The sequence below is a fragment of the Hyaena hyaena genome, unplaced genomic scaffold (genome assembly GCF_003009895.1).
Source record: "Hyaena hyaena isolate Hyena2069 unplaced genomic scaffold, ASM300989v1 scaffold_637, whole genome shotgun sequence".
NCBI lineage: Eukaryota > Metazoa > Chordata > Mammalia > Carnivora > Hyaenidae > Hyaena > Hyaena hyaena.
In genome coordinates, this window is record NW_024081260.1 from 689313 (window position 1) to 706353 (window position 17041).

At 48.6% G+C, this 17041-nt stretch overlaps 1 long non-coding RNA gene across 2 annotated transcripts; it reads right to left on the reverse strand.

Annotated features, from left to right (window-relative positions):
- Positions 1-779: 779 nt before the first annotated feature.
- Positions 780-11582, reverse strand: LOC120249084. 2 transcript variants are annotated; one of them, XR_005532773.1, is made up of 4 exons: positions 11495-11582; positions 3389-3531; positions 2049-2555; positions 780-1566 (listed from the first exon to the last, which is right to left on the reverse strand). It is a non-coding gene; the product is annotated as an uncharacterized LOC120249084 (long non-coding RNA). The 2 variants fall into 2 exon arrangements; XR_005532774.1 differs by lacking the exon at positions 11495-11582 and adding an exon at positions 9680-9715.
- Between the last annotated feature and the right edge of the window lie 5459 nt (positions 11583-17041).

The following is a 17041-nucleotide window of genomic DNA, read 5'->3' on the forward strand; positions in this document are numbered from 1 at the left end:
AATTTACAGGCAAGGTGCTCTGTGTAAGACCCAAGGAAATAGAGAAAACTGATCTGGGGTTGAATGCTGGGGACAGCGAAGTGATGGCCCCCAGGGAGAATTACTACTATTTCTTTCAAAATCCAGAGGTGCCTGGGTGGCTCAGTCGGTTAAGTGTCCAACTTTGGCTCAGATCATGATCACACGGTTCATGGGTTTGAGCCCCGCATTGGGCTCTGTGTTGACAGCTAGCTCAGAGCCTGGGGCCTGCTTCAGATTCTGTATCTCCATCTCTGACCCTCTCGTGTTCACGCTGTTTCTCTCTCTCTCAGAAATAAATAAAACATTTTTTAAAAATTCAAAATGCATGGGTTCTCCTAAAGCACCGTCCACTTACTCTTTCTAAACTTTCATTCTGCCAAAAGGTCTGTTCTTGTAAAGGATAAAGAGGGGCACCTGGCTGGCTCAATTGGAAAGCGTGTGACTCTTTATCTTGGGGTTGTGGGTTCAAGCACCAAGTTGGGTGCCAGAAGTTGATTGATAGATAGATAGATAGATAGATAGATAGATGATAGATAGATAGATAGATAAAGAGAATGAAGAAGGGGTGAGATGGAGGAAAGTTGAAAGGCTCTATCAGTAGAGAATTACTGCGTTTTAAATACAAACACCAAAAATGCATGTGATAATGTTTTCACACATCTGTAAGGAAAGGATAAAAAAGCAGACCATGCAACAAGTTTCTACAAAATTAGATACACTTAGTTTAAGTATTTTTATTCCTTTGTCGTGTTCTTTTTCAGTTCTGATATTTAAAATGTTTTTTCTTTTGCTTTGATACTTTAGATGTTAATGATTATAATTTTAAAAAGGTATAATCTCAGACCAACAGCTTTATATTTAGCTAAAAATATCATATCCTATTGAAAATAATTGGTTGCAAAGTAGTCTCAGATTACACAGAACAAAAGGCGTTCAAAACAAAGGTCATTTGGGGTAAAACTAAGGGCCCAACCTTCTGCCCTTTTGGAGATTTTCATCGTATAAAATGACTTCAAGTATTGTCCAGTATTTGTCTTTTCAATGTCCACACACAGTATTATAAATAAAATATTATATGTAACTGCATTTTGCTACTGAGGCAACCCTGAGTCTACAGCTAGACTGAGCTTTCCTGTGGGCAGGGAAGTTTTATTTGTAGTAAGTTTGTACTGAATGAGATTATAGTTAAGCTGCGAAGGGTCAGATTTCATACAAGCAGGTAAGAAGAAGTTTCCAAAGATTTAGAACAAGTATCTAAGGGGATGACAGCTCAGTGTGCGGATGAGCTGGGACAATGAAGTACAGGAGCTGAGAGGAATCGACATTGAAGATGGAGCTAAACAGGGATCTTGTGGCCCCCCTGCAAGGTGGGGAGGAAGAGACAGGATTCAAACACCAGGAGAGGAGTAAATCTCAGGACCAGAGTTAGATGCATGGCAGGAAACACGAACGTGTATCGGTACTATTTTCTGGGTCTTACGCTCAACGCTGATAATTTGAGGATGAATGAAAGTAAGTCATGATTCCTTCTTCAAGGACGTTAACCTAGAGAGGAGGAGAGCCACGTGAGGTTATGATGGTAACACCACAGGGTGCTCTGGGGGAGACAGGAGGGTGCAGAAGGGGCTTGCAGATCAGGCTGTGTGTGAGAGAGCCCGACAGTGGCACCTCGCACCCTCGCTTGCACAGACACGCTCAGCAGGTGGGGCGCGCGGGAGGGGTATTTCTGCAGCGCCTCCCAGAGGACTTGCACGGGTGGCCGCAGCCAGCAGGCCGAGCGAAGTCTCCCCACGCTTCTGTGTCCCCAGGCCCTGCTGGAGGGGCCACCGAGAAGGCTCACAGGGACAAGAGGACAAGGGGCTGCGAGCGAAGCTGTGTGGTGTGTCCTGCACCCTTATTTGCACCGCTGCGGGGGCTCGTGCAGCCGAGGCTTCTAACACCGGAACTCGTGCCGTCTGAACACGCAGGGGTGAGACGAGGCGGCGGCTTTGCCTGGAAAACAAGGGAGGCTGCCTCGGGACACTCACCTAAGCGGGGTTTCGTCAGGAAAGGACACCAGTGTCAGCGACAGCCGACGGTCGGCGCTCCCACGACGGGTAACGGCAGCACCGAGGCAAGCTCTCGTTTGCCACATTACAAGCCGTGACCTCCTTACAGACACAATTGGTCTACAATTCAGGTGAACACATGCAATCTTATCTCTTCACACCAGACAGAAGACAAACGCAGGCGTAGTGAACATTCTAAGAGTTGATGTGAGCACAAACGGACTTGAATCAGATGGCGCCAAGCCCGAAGGGCCAGGAAGGCCCCCAGCGGCTGGGGGAGAGCCGGACCAGAGCAGAAGTGAAGCGAGGACTGATTGGCCGTAGCCTGACGCCTCCTTGGGTTTCAATTTCACAACCTTGAGGCACCGACAGGCTTACACTTGGCTTTACTTGCAGGGGTGGCCACGGCATCAGAGCCACGTCAGCCCCGTGGCGTCCGTCTCTAATGGATTCATCCCACTACGTGGCATTAAAAGCACTGCGTCACTTTTGATAAAGAAAAGTGCACAGGTGAGCTCAGTCTTACTTGTAGCTTGAGCTTAATTTCATGAACAAACGTTAACTCACTGGGTTGGAAATATTCCCCATTCTTTAGTTCAGAGTTTTCCAAAAGGAATAGAACTAGCATTTTGGATGGAAAAATTCTTCCTTTACAGTCCATTACGGTGTATTCTCCTCTACACAACTGCCTGTACAATGTATAATATGTGTCAGATAAGACACTGTGACATGTAGAATTTCTGGACCCCACCCACAAAACCTAAGTGGCACCCCAAACGTATCCCAAATATACTTCCAAATGTAGAAGGTGGCAATGCTCTGACTTCAGAACCACTGCATATCAGCACAGATACGGCTGATTTACTGCTTTTGTTTCATGTGGCTTCTCCTGCAGTTTCTTTTTAATTAAAAGTTGGCTCCTGTTTGGAATCAAGATTGCTATTTCTTGGCTTCTTTTAAAAGAAGCATGGACGCCTGGGTGGCTCAGTCACTTGAGCGTCCGACTTCAGCCCAGGTCATGATCTCACGGTTGATGGGTCCAAGCCCAGCATCTGGCTCTGTGCTGACAGCATACAGCCTGCTTGGGATTCTCTCTCTCCCTGTCCCTCTGCCCCCAACTCCATCACTCCCACTTTCTCAAAAATAAAAATTAAAAAATAAATAGATAAAGTACAGTAATAAGTGAAGAAAGGCCATTTCACAAATAATTTGAGTACATTGACTATCTCCTGGGTAGAGGAAACCTTGAGACATTCAATGCTGTATCACAGTTTTATATAGAACAAGATATATATATAGTGACATTAACAAGTTGTTACCTTGGTAACAAACCCACTTGGGCAGGGTCTGGCCGCCCCAGGCCAGTACTGTGGCAACAGAACGGGCTCTCCAGACACCGGCTCTCAAGGCACATGTACACTCCTGTGTTTCACATCAGCAAACCCACACCACAGAGAGGCCGCTGTAAATCCAACGAGAGTGGGAAAGCTTCCATAATTACGCAAATCTTCTTAAACATGAAGAGAACATGTCAGGGAGACCAAAGGCCGTACCTGATGAGCAGGGCCCCCTGTGGCCACCCTTAGAGGCACTGAGGGCGAATACCATGAACATAATTGTGGAAGTCTTCAGGGCAGCCCCAGTCCTCACGCCAGTGTGTGCTTTTCCTTTTTCTTTCTTTTTTCTTGGGGGGGAGGGGTTGCTCATCGTGGATGGAGCATATCTTTTTCTGTGTGCCACACGCCCTACCCATCACTACCAAGTCACAGAGACAGAATATCAACTGCCACCCTATCTCCAGCTTGCATGGTGCATTTTAGTCACCTGATGAGACTCTAACTTGGCCTGAACTCACACCTGCAGATCAAGTCATGTGCTCTCCCAACTGAGCAGTGGGCGCCCCCAGCTTAGCCCTTATAGCACCTTTCAGCCATTTAATCTCTGACTCTTCCCCACTCTTCCCAGTCATATCCAGTGACTTCTAGTTTCAAGAAAGATCATCTTATCCCCCTCAACTGTGCCTTTCCATATTTGTTTTCTCTTCTGTCTTTTCTTAATTCTCATTCATCCTTCAGAAATTCAACTCAGATCAGGACCAGGACAGGGGTGAGGCAAGGGAGGCACTTAGGGTGCACAATTTAAGGAGGGATTCAGTTGGGGCGCCTGGGTAGCTTAGTCGGTTAAGCGTCCGACTTTCGCTTGGGTCATGATCTCGCGGTTTGTGGGTTTGAGCCCCGCGTCGGGCTCTGTGCTGACTGCCAGCTCAGAGCCTGGAGCCTGTTTCAGTCTGTGACTCCCTCTCTCTCTGACTCTCCCCTGCTCACGCTGTCTCTCTCTCTCTCTCTTAGAAATAAATTAAAAAAAAAAAAAAGGAGGGATTCAGTCTCTGGCGCCCTGGACATGTGCTTGTTGGACACTACCAAGCAGTTAGCTGAATCCTCACACAACCCTCCTGGTGGTATAAGCAAAATGTTAGAAAAGATTAAGAAATGTTACTCGATACTTCTAGAAATTCTCTTGGTTTTTAGGATGCCACAGTTATTTGTGTTACACACTGAATAGTGGCTTGCACCAAGCTTGCACTGTTCTGTGCTGTGTACCTGATGTAAATAAGATATTCTGGGAGGGACGAAGCGCACAGGAAAGTATGCAGGTACGATGCAATATGGTGGGTGCTCTGACTAAGGGGAGGGTTGGAGCCCTTGGGGCATCTAACTCTGAGACAGTCGACCAGAAAGCTCTATGGAGCACAGGCTGATTGGGCAGTCTTAAAACACAAGTCTGGATGGTTAGACAAAGGAAGGGCTGGGACGTAAGAACCTTCTGGATGGAATATATGCACAGAGTTACTGAGGCGTTCTGGAAATGGTCCTTTCGGACAACAGGTGTACAGACTGAGTAGGGAGGGGGAAGGAAACGAGACTGGAAGAGGAGTCTGGACATGAAGCGGGCAGTAGCCAGGCTCAAGAGCTGGGCTGTCAGCAGATGCTGAGCCGGCAGGTGATATCGGCTCTGTGGTGATGGCATGGAAGATGGAGGGTAGGGCTGGAGGTGGGGAGACGGGTTCCGAGGCCACACAAGCAGTCTAGGAGGGCTCCAAGGAGGTGGTGATCCAAGATGGAAGGAGGCAGAGACAAGTGTAAACATGTAAAGGGACTCAGGTAGAACACTTGCTGACCCACTGGCTACGGGGACCAGATGAGGTATAGAAGCTCCCAGGAAGTGACTGTCCTGCTTCTAACCAGAGGACTGACTTCCCTTTTACGTCTCTTAAATTGTCATTCCTTGAGCCTTCCTGTTCTTCTTTCTTTTTTTTTTAATGTTTTATTTATTTCTAGGAGAGAGAGAGACAGCATGAGCAGGGGAGGGTCAGAGAGAGAGGGAGTCACAGACTGAAACAGGCTCCAGGCTCCGAGCTGGCAGTAAGCACAGAGCCCGACGCGGGGCTCGATCCCACGAACTGCAAGATCATGACCTAAGCGAAAGTCGGACGCTTAACCGACTAAGCCACCCAGGCGCCCCTTGAGCCTTCCTGTTCTGACAGACTGTACCCCATGACCCATGGCACTTCTCTTTCTCTTGACTTGGCTGGCTCGCAAATCTTACAGCTTGATCTTTCTTGCCTATATATTCACAAACAGTCCTAATGTTGTTTAAGCTCAAGTTTGTACTTTGATGAAGGTCAAGAGCTCAGTTTCACTAGAATGTTCCATTTCCTTCACCCCGTTCAAAACCCAGTGATCATATTCTCCCAAATCAGCTTCTTTTCTCAATTTTTCCCTTGGAGACGGAACTGCTCCCTCCTGCAGCTGATAGCTGGAAATCCTTGCTTTAGGTCTTTCCCAGGTTCAAATTCTTGGACAAACACAATATCACAAGATAAGCTGGCAGTAGGGTCAAAAGCAGACTCCTTTCTGTAACACAGGGAAGATGAGGCAGCCATCCAGGAAGTCTGGGGAGCTGAGGCATCTCATCTCTGAGAGCAACGTGTGTGGGAATCATGTTCAGGGACAAAGCAAGAGTTGCTTCCAATAACAGGAAGGGTGATGGTGGAGGTGAGATAGTGATTTCTTGCTGTTATTACACTTGCCCCCCTGCCAAAGTCTTGTCTAGCTACACTGTATTTTCTTCAAAATTCTATCTTCCTTGGTGACGTCCGTGGCTCTAAGGGCCTTTTGTCTACCTTTCTACACTAACAACTAACGTTCCCTGCCTCCAGCTCACATGCCAGAGTCTTCAGATAGCAGTGACCCCTAGGAAGACAGCAATTCTCTCTCTTCTCTACAGAATGAGTAAGGGCCTGGACACCTCCTCCCCTGCCAAGCCCTGAGGTCACTGTCCCAAACATCGCTCTTGTACAGGCATTTCTCGCGACTTTCCTGAGAGCCCAGAAGATCCAGAATATAAAACCCTCTCCTTTGACCTGGTTACTATCAAAATAGGTTTAGAAACTGGAAATCTTACTCTTGGAAAAAATACTAAGACAGATTAATAAAAACTTATCAGCCCTTACAGTTTTTAGAGACAAATGAAAGAATTAAATGATGTATATGACACTCGAGAAAGCCGTGGACAAATAATCTAACAGAAAAAATAAGCAGAAAACCCAGATACACATGCTACAAGAGGAGATATCCAAAAGGCCAGTAGATACGTGAAAATGTGCTCATCGTCATTAGTATCAAGAAAGCATGTATTATAACTATAAAGAGATAATACTAGATACTATGGGAGTGGCTAAAAGTAAAAAGAAGATTGACAAAACCAAATACTAATGAGGCTGTAGAGGAAGTGGAACCATCTCTGGTAATATAACCACTCTGGAAGATTATGTGACAACTACTACTATAGTCAGGGACCCAGCCCTCCCACCATCAGGTGCACAGCCAGAAGTGTGTATACATGCACACCAACCGATGTCCCTAGTGGTAGTCTTCGCAATAGCTCCAAACCTGAAGCCACAAAGATCTTAGGTTCTTAATCTGCTATTTGTTGACTTATTTTTGCCACTCAACCATTTTGCTGATTTGTATTGAAAATTCATAGCTAGCAGCTCATGCCGGTCTAACTGCAAGTCGGGGCGAGGAGGGCAGGGACTGGCCATGATCACCCTCTCCTGAAGCACAGGGTCTCAAACATTCAACAAACTGGAGCAGACGTCCGGTGGACTGAACTGAGTTAAGGAAAGCCTCTGGGCTGGGAGCCTCCAGGACCAAGAACATTGTCTTATCACTGACAGAAATAGAGAAGTTGGGAAAAGGAGCTGGTTTAGATTAAAAGAGACTTATTCTCTTGAGTCCTGAGAAAATTTAGGAAGTTTGCTTTCAACAGTCTTCCCCTGAAGCCGTGCTTGGTTGTCAGGTTGGAAAAGGGTAAAGAAAGCAATGTCCGCACACAGCAGAATGAAAAGGGGAAGTACGTGGGGTGTCTGGGTGGCTCAGTTGGTTAAGCGTCTGACTTCAGCTCAGGTCATGATCTTGCAATTTGTGGGTTTGAGCCCCGTATCGGCCTCTGTGCTGACAGCTAGCTCAGAGCCTGGAGCCTCTTTCAGATTCTGTGTCTCCCTAACTCTCTGACCCTCCCCTGCTCATGCTCTCTCTCTCTCTCTCTCTCAGAAATAAATAGAACATAAGAAAAAAAAATTTTTAAGAGGAAGTATGTGACCATGTAAACAGTATGAATATCAAAGCAGGATTTGTGATAATGCAAATAATTTGCCTGGACAAGAGACTTCTTGCTGATGTTTACACTGAGATTTTTTTTTAATGCATTTTTATTTACTACATGATTATTGTAAGAACGATCAAGTGCATTTTTTAAAAGTAGGCTCTACACCCGATGTGGGGTGTTGTCATAGATTCTGGGTCTAAAGTTGTCCCTTGTCTTAGCAAGAGAGCGGGACACAGGATTACAATAGAAGAGAGATGGCTACTGTCCGGGAAAAGACAAGAGCCCTGAATAAGCGTCCTGGCTTTGTTTTTATTAGGATCAGAAGGCTTACAAACGTGATGGGCGTGCACAGAGACAATGAATCAGTGAACATCAACTCACGGGCATGAGGGAAGGGGGTTTTGAAGATATATAGTGTTTGGGGTTTGGGTCAATATAAAACAAAATCCTGGCACTGGGAAGATGGTTGTTAACAGCAGGCAGGAGGCGCTGTGTCTTTTTATCTTCGCTGGCCTAGGGCATAAGAGAGGGCAAAACACTTCAAGGCTAACAAGGCAACTTTTCTTTTGTAAACTAGCTCCGCTCTGGGCAGTATCACCTGCAGTGCAGTCCGGCGGTCTTTAGCCCTAATCACCTGCTTCCCTAATTTGGTCCTTCCTGTGAAAGCAGCTTTCTGCTATAATAGTAAGTTGCGGGGCTCTTTGCCCTGTAATCTTGCTTACCTCATATACCTTCATACTGGGTGCCACAGCACCCCTATTTTGGGGCCTTTGCCCCTCCTCCCCTATTCTGGGGGCTCTGTACCCCCTCTCTACTCTGGGGCACTTCTGCACCTTCCCTATTTTTGGTACCTTTGTACTGCCCTATATTTGTGGTGCCTTTGCACCTCCCTATTCTGGGGTGCTAATTTTGTTTACTTTAACTCAGGTTTGAGCATTCTATGGCTCTGTACCTCTTTCTGCCTTGTTAACCCACTGGTACAAGTCCAGAGGACTTCTCACAGGGTGTGAACTCATGACCTTGAGATCAAGAGTCATGTGCTCTGCCAACTGAGGGAGCCAGCTAGGTGTCCTACACTGGGATTTTATTTGTGTTTTTAACTTTTTAGGGAGCTCAAGCAGGGGAGAGAGAACCTTAAGCAGGCTCCACACTCAGCACAGAACCCAACAAGGGGCTGGATTCTATGACCCTGAGATCATGACCTGGGCCGAAATCAAGAGTCTGACTCTCAGCTGGGAATTGTTAATACACAACTCAATCCATTAACCTCTGTACTGTTTGCTGCAGCCTACTGAAACGAATATGAGAAACAGAACCAGTCAGATTCCTGCAGCTGACACGTACTTGCAGCCAAGGACGTTCTCACTGCCCTCGGCTTGCCCTCAGGTCACCCCACCCTGTGCAGAGGCTCTCATGGGCTGCATCTAAAAAGGACTGACTTGAACAGTGGAACCAGAAAGCCGTTAGGTATTTGGGCTGCAGAAGGGATCCCTTGGCCAAAACACTGCAAGGGGATTGAAGAGAATGAACTCCCAAGATGGGAGGCACCAGGAGCCTGATCCAATCCTGGGACACAATCCACCAAACCTCACACAAGAAGAAAGAAATCACCTGAGCAGGCCTGTAACTATTAAAGAAAGTGAATTGATAATTAACCTTCCAAAAAGAAAGCACTAGCCTCAGTTTCACTGGTGAATTCTAGCAAACATTTTAGAAATAAATGGTAACAATTCTCTATATTCTCCTCCAGAAGACAGAAGCAGAGGGAATGCTCCCTACTTTATTCTGAGAGGCCAGCAACACCCTAATACCACAATTGGATGAAAATGTTATAGGAAGAGAAACTACAATATCTTTCATGAACACAGATGCAAAAATTCTCAACAAAATATCAGCAAATCAAACCCAATAGTGTATAAAAAACAATTGTACAGGGGCACCTGCATGGCTCAGTTGGTTAAGCCTCCGACTTTGGCTCAGGTCATGATCTCATGTTCGTGGGTTCGAGCCCCGCGTCGGGCTCTGTCCGCTCAGAGCCTGGAGCCTGCTTCAGATACTGTATCTCCGTATCTCTCTTCCTCTCTCCCTCTCATGCTCTGTCTCAAAAATAAATAAAACATTTATCAAAAACAACAAAAAAAGAATTGTACACCATCACCAAATAGGCTTCCTTCCAGGTATACAAGGCTGGCCTAACATTTGAAGGTGAGTCCATGTAATTGATCGCACCAACAGGCTAGAGAAGATGAACAGAAAAAGCGTTTGATAAAAACCCAACACTCTTCCATGATAACCACTCTCAGCAAACTAGCAAGAGAAGGGAACTTTTTCAGGATAAGTAATATTTTTAAAAACCCTAGAGCTTACATCTACATAATGGTGAGAAACTAGGTGCTTTCCCACTAAGGTTGGGAAGAAGGCAAGGACGTCCCCTCTTCACACTCCTGTTCAACATCGTCCTAACTAACGCAACAAGACCAGGAAAGGAAATTAAATGTATAGAGATTGGAAAGAAATAAATAAAATTGTCCTTATTCACAGAGGACAGGATAATCTATACACAAAGTCTCAGAAAATCAAGAAAAAGAAATCTACTTCAGGAACTAATAGGTGATTATAGATAGCAAGGTCAACAGATCCAGGTCCATATACAAAGGTCACTAGCTTTCTTGTATAACAGCAACAAACAACTGCAATTTCAAGTTAAAAACACAGTATCATTTACACTGATACCAAAATAATAAAATACTTAAGCATAAATCTGAAAGAGTATGTGCAACATCTATATGAAGAAAACTACAACACTTTGATTTTTAAAAAAATTATGTGGGGTGCCTGGGTGGCTCATTTGGTTAAACCTCACACTCCTGACTTCGGTTCAGGACATGATCTCATAGTTGGTGAGTTCTAGCCCCACATCAGGCTCAGTGCTGACAGTGCAGACCCTGCTTGGGATTCTCTCTCTCCCTCTCTCTGCCCCTTCCCCACTGGCATGTGTGCGCACGTGCTCTCTCTCTCTCAAAATAAATAAATAAACCTTACAAAAATAAAAATAGGGGCGCCTGGGGGGTTCGGTGGGTTAAGTGTCTGACTTCGGCTTAGGTCATGATCTCACTCGGGAGTTCAAGCCCCGCATCCGGCTCTGTGCTGTCAGCTCGGAGCCTGGAGCCTGCTTGGGATTCTATGTCTCCCTCTGTCTGCCCCTCCCCCACCCCCTCTCTCTCCCTGTCTCCCTCTCTCTCTCAAAATAAATAAACTTCAAAAGAAAAAAAAAAAAAACACAGCAGCAGCAAACACAAGCAGCCACCCACGCCTGGTTTCTCTGTGTAGGAAGTGCTAGTGAGGGTTTGTGTGGCTGATCTTCTGGCTCCACACCGTCCCTCCTACCGGCACCAAATCTGGTCTCTGTCCCTGCACACATTCTGGGCATTACTGGCACCAGAACCCTCTATTCAGAAAGCTGACCTTGCAACGGAGAGGTTCATTTCTAGGCTGAAAAGATCATTTTCTGGATTTCTTTTGGCAGCTAGGTATTTGGCAGCACTGAACTCTGTGCCTGTCTTTGGAGGGCCTCATTTAGAGTGAAGAATCTTGGAGGTAAGAGAAAAGTCCCAGAAAATACTGGCAGGACAAGAACAAGATCTGAAGCTAGCAACCCTGTGTTTGTTGCGAGAAAACGGAAGCCTGCTCAGCCTGCACTCCTGGCGTGAAGCCCCTGCCTGGGGACAGCTCCCCTTCTCTCCCGCCAGCCTCACCCAGCCCAGCTCCCTCTCCGGATCCTCCAGCACGGTCGCCGCCTGCTCCCCGCTGTCCGGGTGGTGCTCCCGCAGCCGGGCCCGGAGCCCGGCGGGCAGGGTGGTCAGGAGCTGCTCCGTGCTGTGCGTCTCGGGCTCGCGGAGCCGGCGCAGCGCCTCGCGCGGCCCGGGGGTCTCTGGGCAGCAAAACGGCCTGAATGAGGCTCTTCCTTCCCGCACTGAATTCTCACTTCCAAGCACGTCCACCCCTCTCCGCCTGCAGGCTCACAGCCCCCCGGGCTCCTCTGGGAACTTGGTTTCACGCCCCGCCGGACTGGCATGCACCCGCACAGAGGCGGCACACGCCGGGTCGGGGGCTTTCCCTCCGGGTGCTTTCCAGGGTGGCGCGGCAGCAGGAACCGCTCCGAACGCGACCAGCGGGGCCCCAGAGACAGGCTGACTCAGGCAACGACCCCGCAAGAGCATTAGAAAACAAATGCCAAAACTGTTTACATGCTACCAAAGACAGTTTCCGGAGTAGCGGCCCAGAGACGAGAGGCGCAGAGAGGGAGCGACGCTCGCTGCTGCTCGTCCCCGGCGGGCTCGCTCACCTGCTCCCCGGGACTGGCCGGGCGCCGCAGGTGCTAACCATTTGCACGCCCACCTCGCGCCGGGGCTGAGCTCCCCGTGTGTGCAGGCAACACCGCGGGTGCACCTCCAGGCTCTGCCCGCTGCTGACGCCCAGCGGGAGCCGGCCCGCGGCGGACGGGGCCGTGGGCTCGGGGCAGCCCCAGGGCAGGCGGGCGGGAAGGGGTGGCGAGCGAGCAGTGGACGCGGGGTCCCGGGTCCTACTAACAGGTCAGATCTCCCCCGGGGAGGACGGGGGAGCGGGAGGCGGAGTAGGGAAGGGGGCGCTGGGGCCCCTCCCGGTGCAGACGCCTCTGGGCGGGGTCGCCCGGTCGGTCCGTCCGAGTTCCCGCCGGAGGCGCTGCCCGAGAGGCGGGCAGTTTTCTTCCCTGATGGGGACAGTGCGGGGAGGGGGAGGCGACCCGGGTCCAGGCCCTGCCCCTCCCCCCACATCACGTCTCTGACGTCACAGCCCAACAGGCGGGAGCTAAGATGACAGACGGTCAGTAATTCCAAGTAACTCCGGGGCTCGACACTGGGGAAACAGGAAGGTCTCGGGTCCCGACTCTTCGGTGAGACTCACCCGGGAGCCCGGCGGGAAGGGGGCGGCCTGCCTGGAGGAGGGGTCGGTGGCCCGCCTGGAGGGGGCGTCCCGAGCAGAAGAGCGCGCCCGCACGGCCCTGACCGCCCCCACTCCCGCGGCAGCCGGGCCGAAAGTAAAGCTCAGTGGCCCCGGGTCTGGAAGAGGTGGATCCTAGAGCGGCCGGCAGGGGAAAGCCGCTCCGGGGGCCTCTCTAGGGCGCGGGCGGCCTCCGCTCTCAGTGGTGCCACAGTCGGCCTTCCGCGCCCGGAGCGCCGCGGCCCTCGCAGCGGTCAACTCTGCGCCTGTCCTTCTCCCAGCAGCACGACCCAGACCTGCAGCCCCTCTCTCTGTGCTGGGAAGAGGCATGCATCCTGCGCACTTAGCTCGTTTGATGCTGGAAATAAGGCAGGAAGCTGGGAGCTTAGCTTGTTACCAGAAATCTCCAGTCGTGCCCACTTGCCAGCCCGAGAGGAGGGCCCTGCAGCTTGACAGCTTGATGCTCTAACTCGTATTCCACGCCTCTCCGGACTCACGTGGGCTCTGAAACCTCAGCACATGTGAATTGCTTCCCCTAACTTTCAGTACATGGAGCAATGGATGACACTCCCAGAAAACGCTTGTGCGGAATTTTGACGCTTGTAAGGGAGGAAGACACAATTTTTCCTTGGCCCTTCTAAGTTCTTGGCTGGCATCCCGGTAACAAAGAAATTAACGAGGGAAAAACACAAGTTTATTAACGTGTATATCTCATGTACACGCGGGGGAGACGTAGGGAAAAATGAGTGTCTCTCAGAGGTGGCTGAGAATTCAGGCTGGAATCCCATATTCAGCTAAAGACAGAACAAAGAGCACGCAAGGGAGGCCAGGTGTGGGAGCTGGCCAGGAAAGGTATGAGCAAGAGTGAGGTTTGTTAGTGTCTTCTTGTTTCTTGTGGTTCACGGTCGACCTTTTCTTCCTCACACAGAGCAAGACATCCTTACAAAGGGTAACTTGGACTCTTTTCCGGGCTTCTCCTGTGTCTGCTGTTTCTCAAAGTAATCCTCATGCCAAACCAAGTATACTTTGTTGCCCTTCAAACCCATGCCTTATTCTGATCCCTTTCCTGATGATAATCTCTTGATTTCAAAGGAAATAACCATCTTACACCCTTTCCCTTCATAACATGTAAGGACATCTTCCCTGAGCCGTCCAGATCAGACTCTGTTCTCTAACACGTTTCTCCAGCTCAGGAACGACATTATATACTTTATTTCTAATTCCACTCTTGGATTCTTTCAACTGATAACGGACGATAGACATAGATGACCCCATCCAGCCCCAACATGGAGACTGAGCTCCTCAGTATCACAAAGTCAAGACTACAAGATTAAGCCTTCTGGGGGCGCCTGGAGGGCTTGGTCCGTAGAGTGGGACTCTTGATCTCAGAGTTGTGAGTTTGAGCCCCACCGTGGGTGTAGAGATTTTTTATGATTTAGCCCCTACTAATCACCCCAGCTTTCTTCCCCACTACATCCTTGCAGCAAACAGTTCACAAATACCACTTTGAAGTATTTTAGGTCCCTCTGGGCCTTTGTACATGTTGTTCCCTCTGCTAAACTCAGACTCCCAGAGATCCTTTTCAGGCTTTCTCTGCCTTATACTGAGGTCTTCACTTAGATAGCACTTCAAAAAAGCTTTCTCTTCGAGCTCTGCCAGCACTCGTCACGCTGTAGGAAAACCACATCCTGGGTTCCTTGCCTCAAGGAGTTTATCTTATGTTTTCTCAAGGAGCCACGTTAACATTGGGAGGTGGGGGCTCTTTGGAAGTTTCTGAAGAAAAGACATTTAACAGGGATTCCCTGTAACCTACATCATAGATAAATGCCATTTTACTTTGTACAATGAAGTGGGAGATTCTTTACGTTTTGTGAAAGTTTTTCCGAGAATAATTATCATTCCATGCAAGATTCAGAAACTGGAACATCACAGGGAGAAGTAGAGTAGACCCAGGCATGTAAGATGGGTTCTGGATAAGAAACCACATCCTCCTCCATATCCATTCCTTTGCAAGGAATTTTGAATCTCCTTTCTTCTATTTAATCTGCATTTTATTTTTCTTGTTGGAGAAGATAGGTTTGTGGAGGTGAAGAGTGCAAGAGAACTTCCAGGATTGCAGAGTTAACAGGGGCCTGGCAGAAACAGGAACGAGATAGGAGGGAGGGAATGGGAAACAGACGTGTGTGGAGTAAATTATTATTATTAGCTGAAGGTTCATCTAGTGTGAGGCTAATACCTCAAACCTCAGGGGCGCCTGGCGGCTCTGTCAGTTGAACTTCCTACTTGGGCTTAGGTCATGATTTCATGGTTCATGGGCTTGAGACCGGAGTCAGGTTCTGCTCTGACACTGTAGAGCCTGCTTGGGATTCTCTCTCTGCCCCCTCTCTGCCCCTCCCCTGCATGTTGCTTCTCTTTCTCAAAAAGTAATTAATTAATTAATTTAAAAAAGACTTCAAGCCTTAAATGACCGAATTAGATGGAATTCCTAGTCATCTTCCCTCCCTTTCTCCTTTTCTTCGTCACCACTGTTAGAGACGGCAGATAGTTAGGCTCTAACAGAATGCCTGGAGGCCAGCCAAGGGGTAGCAGTGCCTAGCTGGGGCCGGGCCTGGCAGCATTCCGCAACAAATCCACAAGAAGCCGGATCAAACCAGACAGGCCCAAGGCAAAGGAGGCTGCAAACCCTGACCAACTAACGGAGAAATGGTGGGAAAAGCTGCTCCCCAATAGTCTCCTCGGCAAGTAATAAATATTCTACCTCGCAGTCAATAAAAGATCAAATACTGTCAATAAAAGATCAAAACCCCAAGCTGAGGCACGCAGCTCTCCTTGAGCTCACGAACTCTCACATCTTGAGAGTGTGCTCAAAGTTTAATAAATGTTCCTATACTTGCACCGCTCAACCACTGTGTTTGGTCTGTCCTTAAATTACTTGTTGCAATGAGACCCAGAGCTTCCAGAAACATCCCTGGGACCAGCTGGGCAGAGGCCCAGGGCCCGGGGTCTCCCTCATGCACCTGACAACATGGCTACCTGTGTAAATGAAAATAAAGCTACCTGAAGGACTAGTATATAAAGCACCTGCATGTAACATTATGTCAGCTTTGTAGAACTGCTCGGTAAACATCTATTATTGCATACAAAAAAGGACATTGGGGTGCCTGGCTGGCTCGGTTGGTAGAAAATTAGATTCTTGATCTTGGGGTTGTAAAATTCAAGCCCTAAAATGGGTATAGAGATTCCTTTAAAACAAAAATCTTAAAAATAATTACATTGCTTGGCTAGAGAATTATTGCGAACTTGAGGGTGCTGTTTGCCGAGATGTGGTGAGATAAATGCCTATTTCCACTTTTTAACAAAGGCAGCTGGAAAACCCAATTCCATGTGAGTGGACTAGCCAGCGAAGGAGGGATGTGTTCCCTTTTGAAGGTTATGATCACATCCATCTCCACTATGAGTTATAAAACTCATAGTTTTATAGGAAAATTTTGAAGGAGTTTGAAATGGACAACACATTTCCAAGATACCTTGAGTAGGGCACCGTCTTAGCACAGCTCCTGTAGCAAAATGCCACAAACCAGGTGGCTTACCTAACCGAAGTTTCTATCTTATGGTTCCCAAAGGTGTAAAGTCCCATATCAGGGTGGTCCAAGAGGCGGGTGCTGGTGAGGGCCCCTTCCTGCGTTTGGAAGGCTGTCTTCTCACGTGGCTGAAGAGCACAGTGAGGAGGCAGCTTTCTCAGGAGTCTTTCCAAGACCCTAATCCCATTCTGGAGGGTTCTACCCTCATGACATCTTAACCGTAATTACCTTCAGCAGGTCCATGTCCTAATCCCATGACATCAGGGGTAGGGTTTCAACATATGAATTTTGGAGGGGTACAAACATTTAGTCCACGACAGCGACTGTCCTTGATTTTGAGCTTTGAGTCATGAGGGGCCACAATGGCAGGAAGACGCACGGCCGTTCAGCAGGAAGCCTCTAGAACTGGCATTCAACACTGAACCTCAACATCCCGGGCCTACCTTCTTTTCCTGGGCAATAAGGCAATGCTGGAATGTTCCTGGGGCAGAACCGAGTCATTTAACGGTAACATAAGCACAAGGGCAGAAATTAGTTTCATTCTTGTAATTAATGTAACCTCTCCTGTCTCCTACCCTATCCTGTCACCCTGGCCTGTCCCACCCCACCCCACCCCCCTTACCCCACCCCACCCCCCTTACCCCACCCCCCTTACCCCACCCCCCTTACCCCACCCCACCCACCCCCCTAATCCCACCCCACCCCATCCTACCCCACCCCCCTACCCCCCCCCCCTCCCCC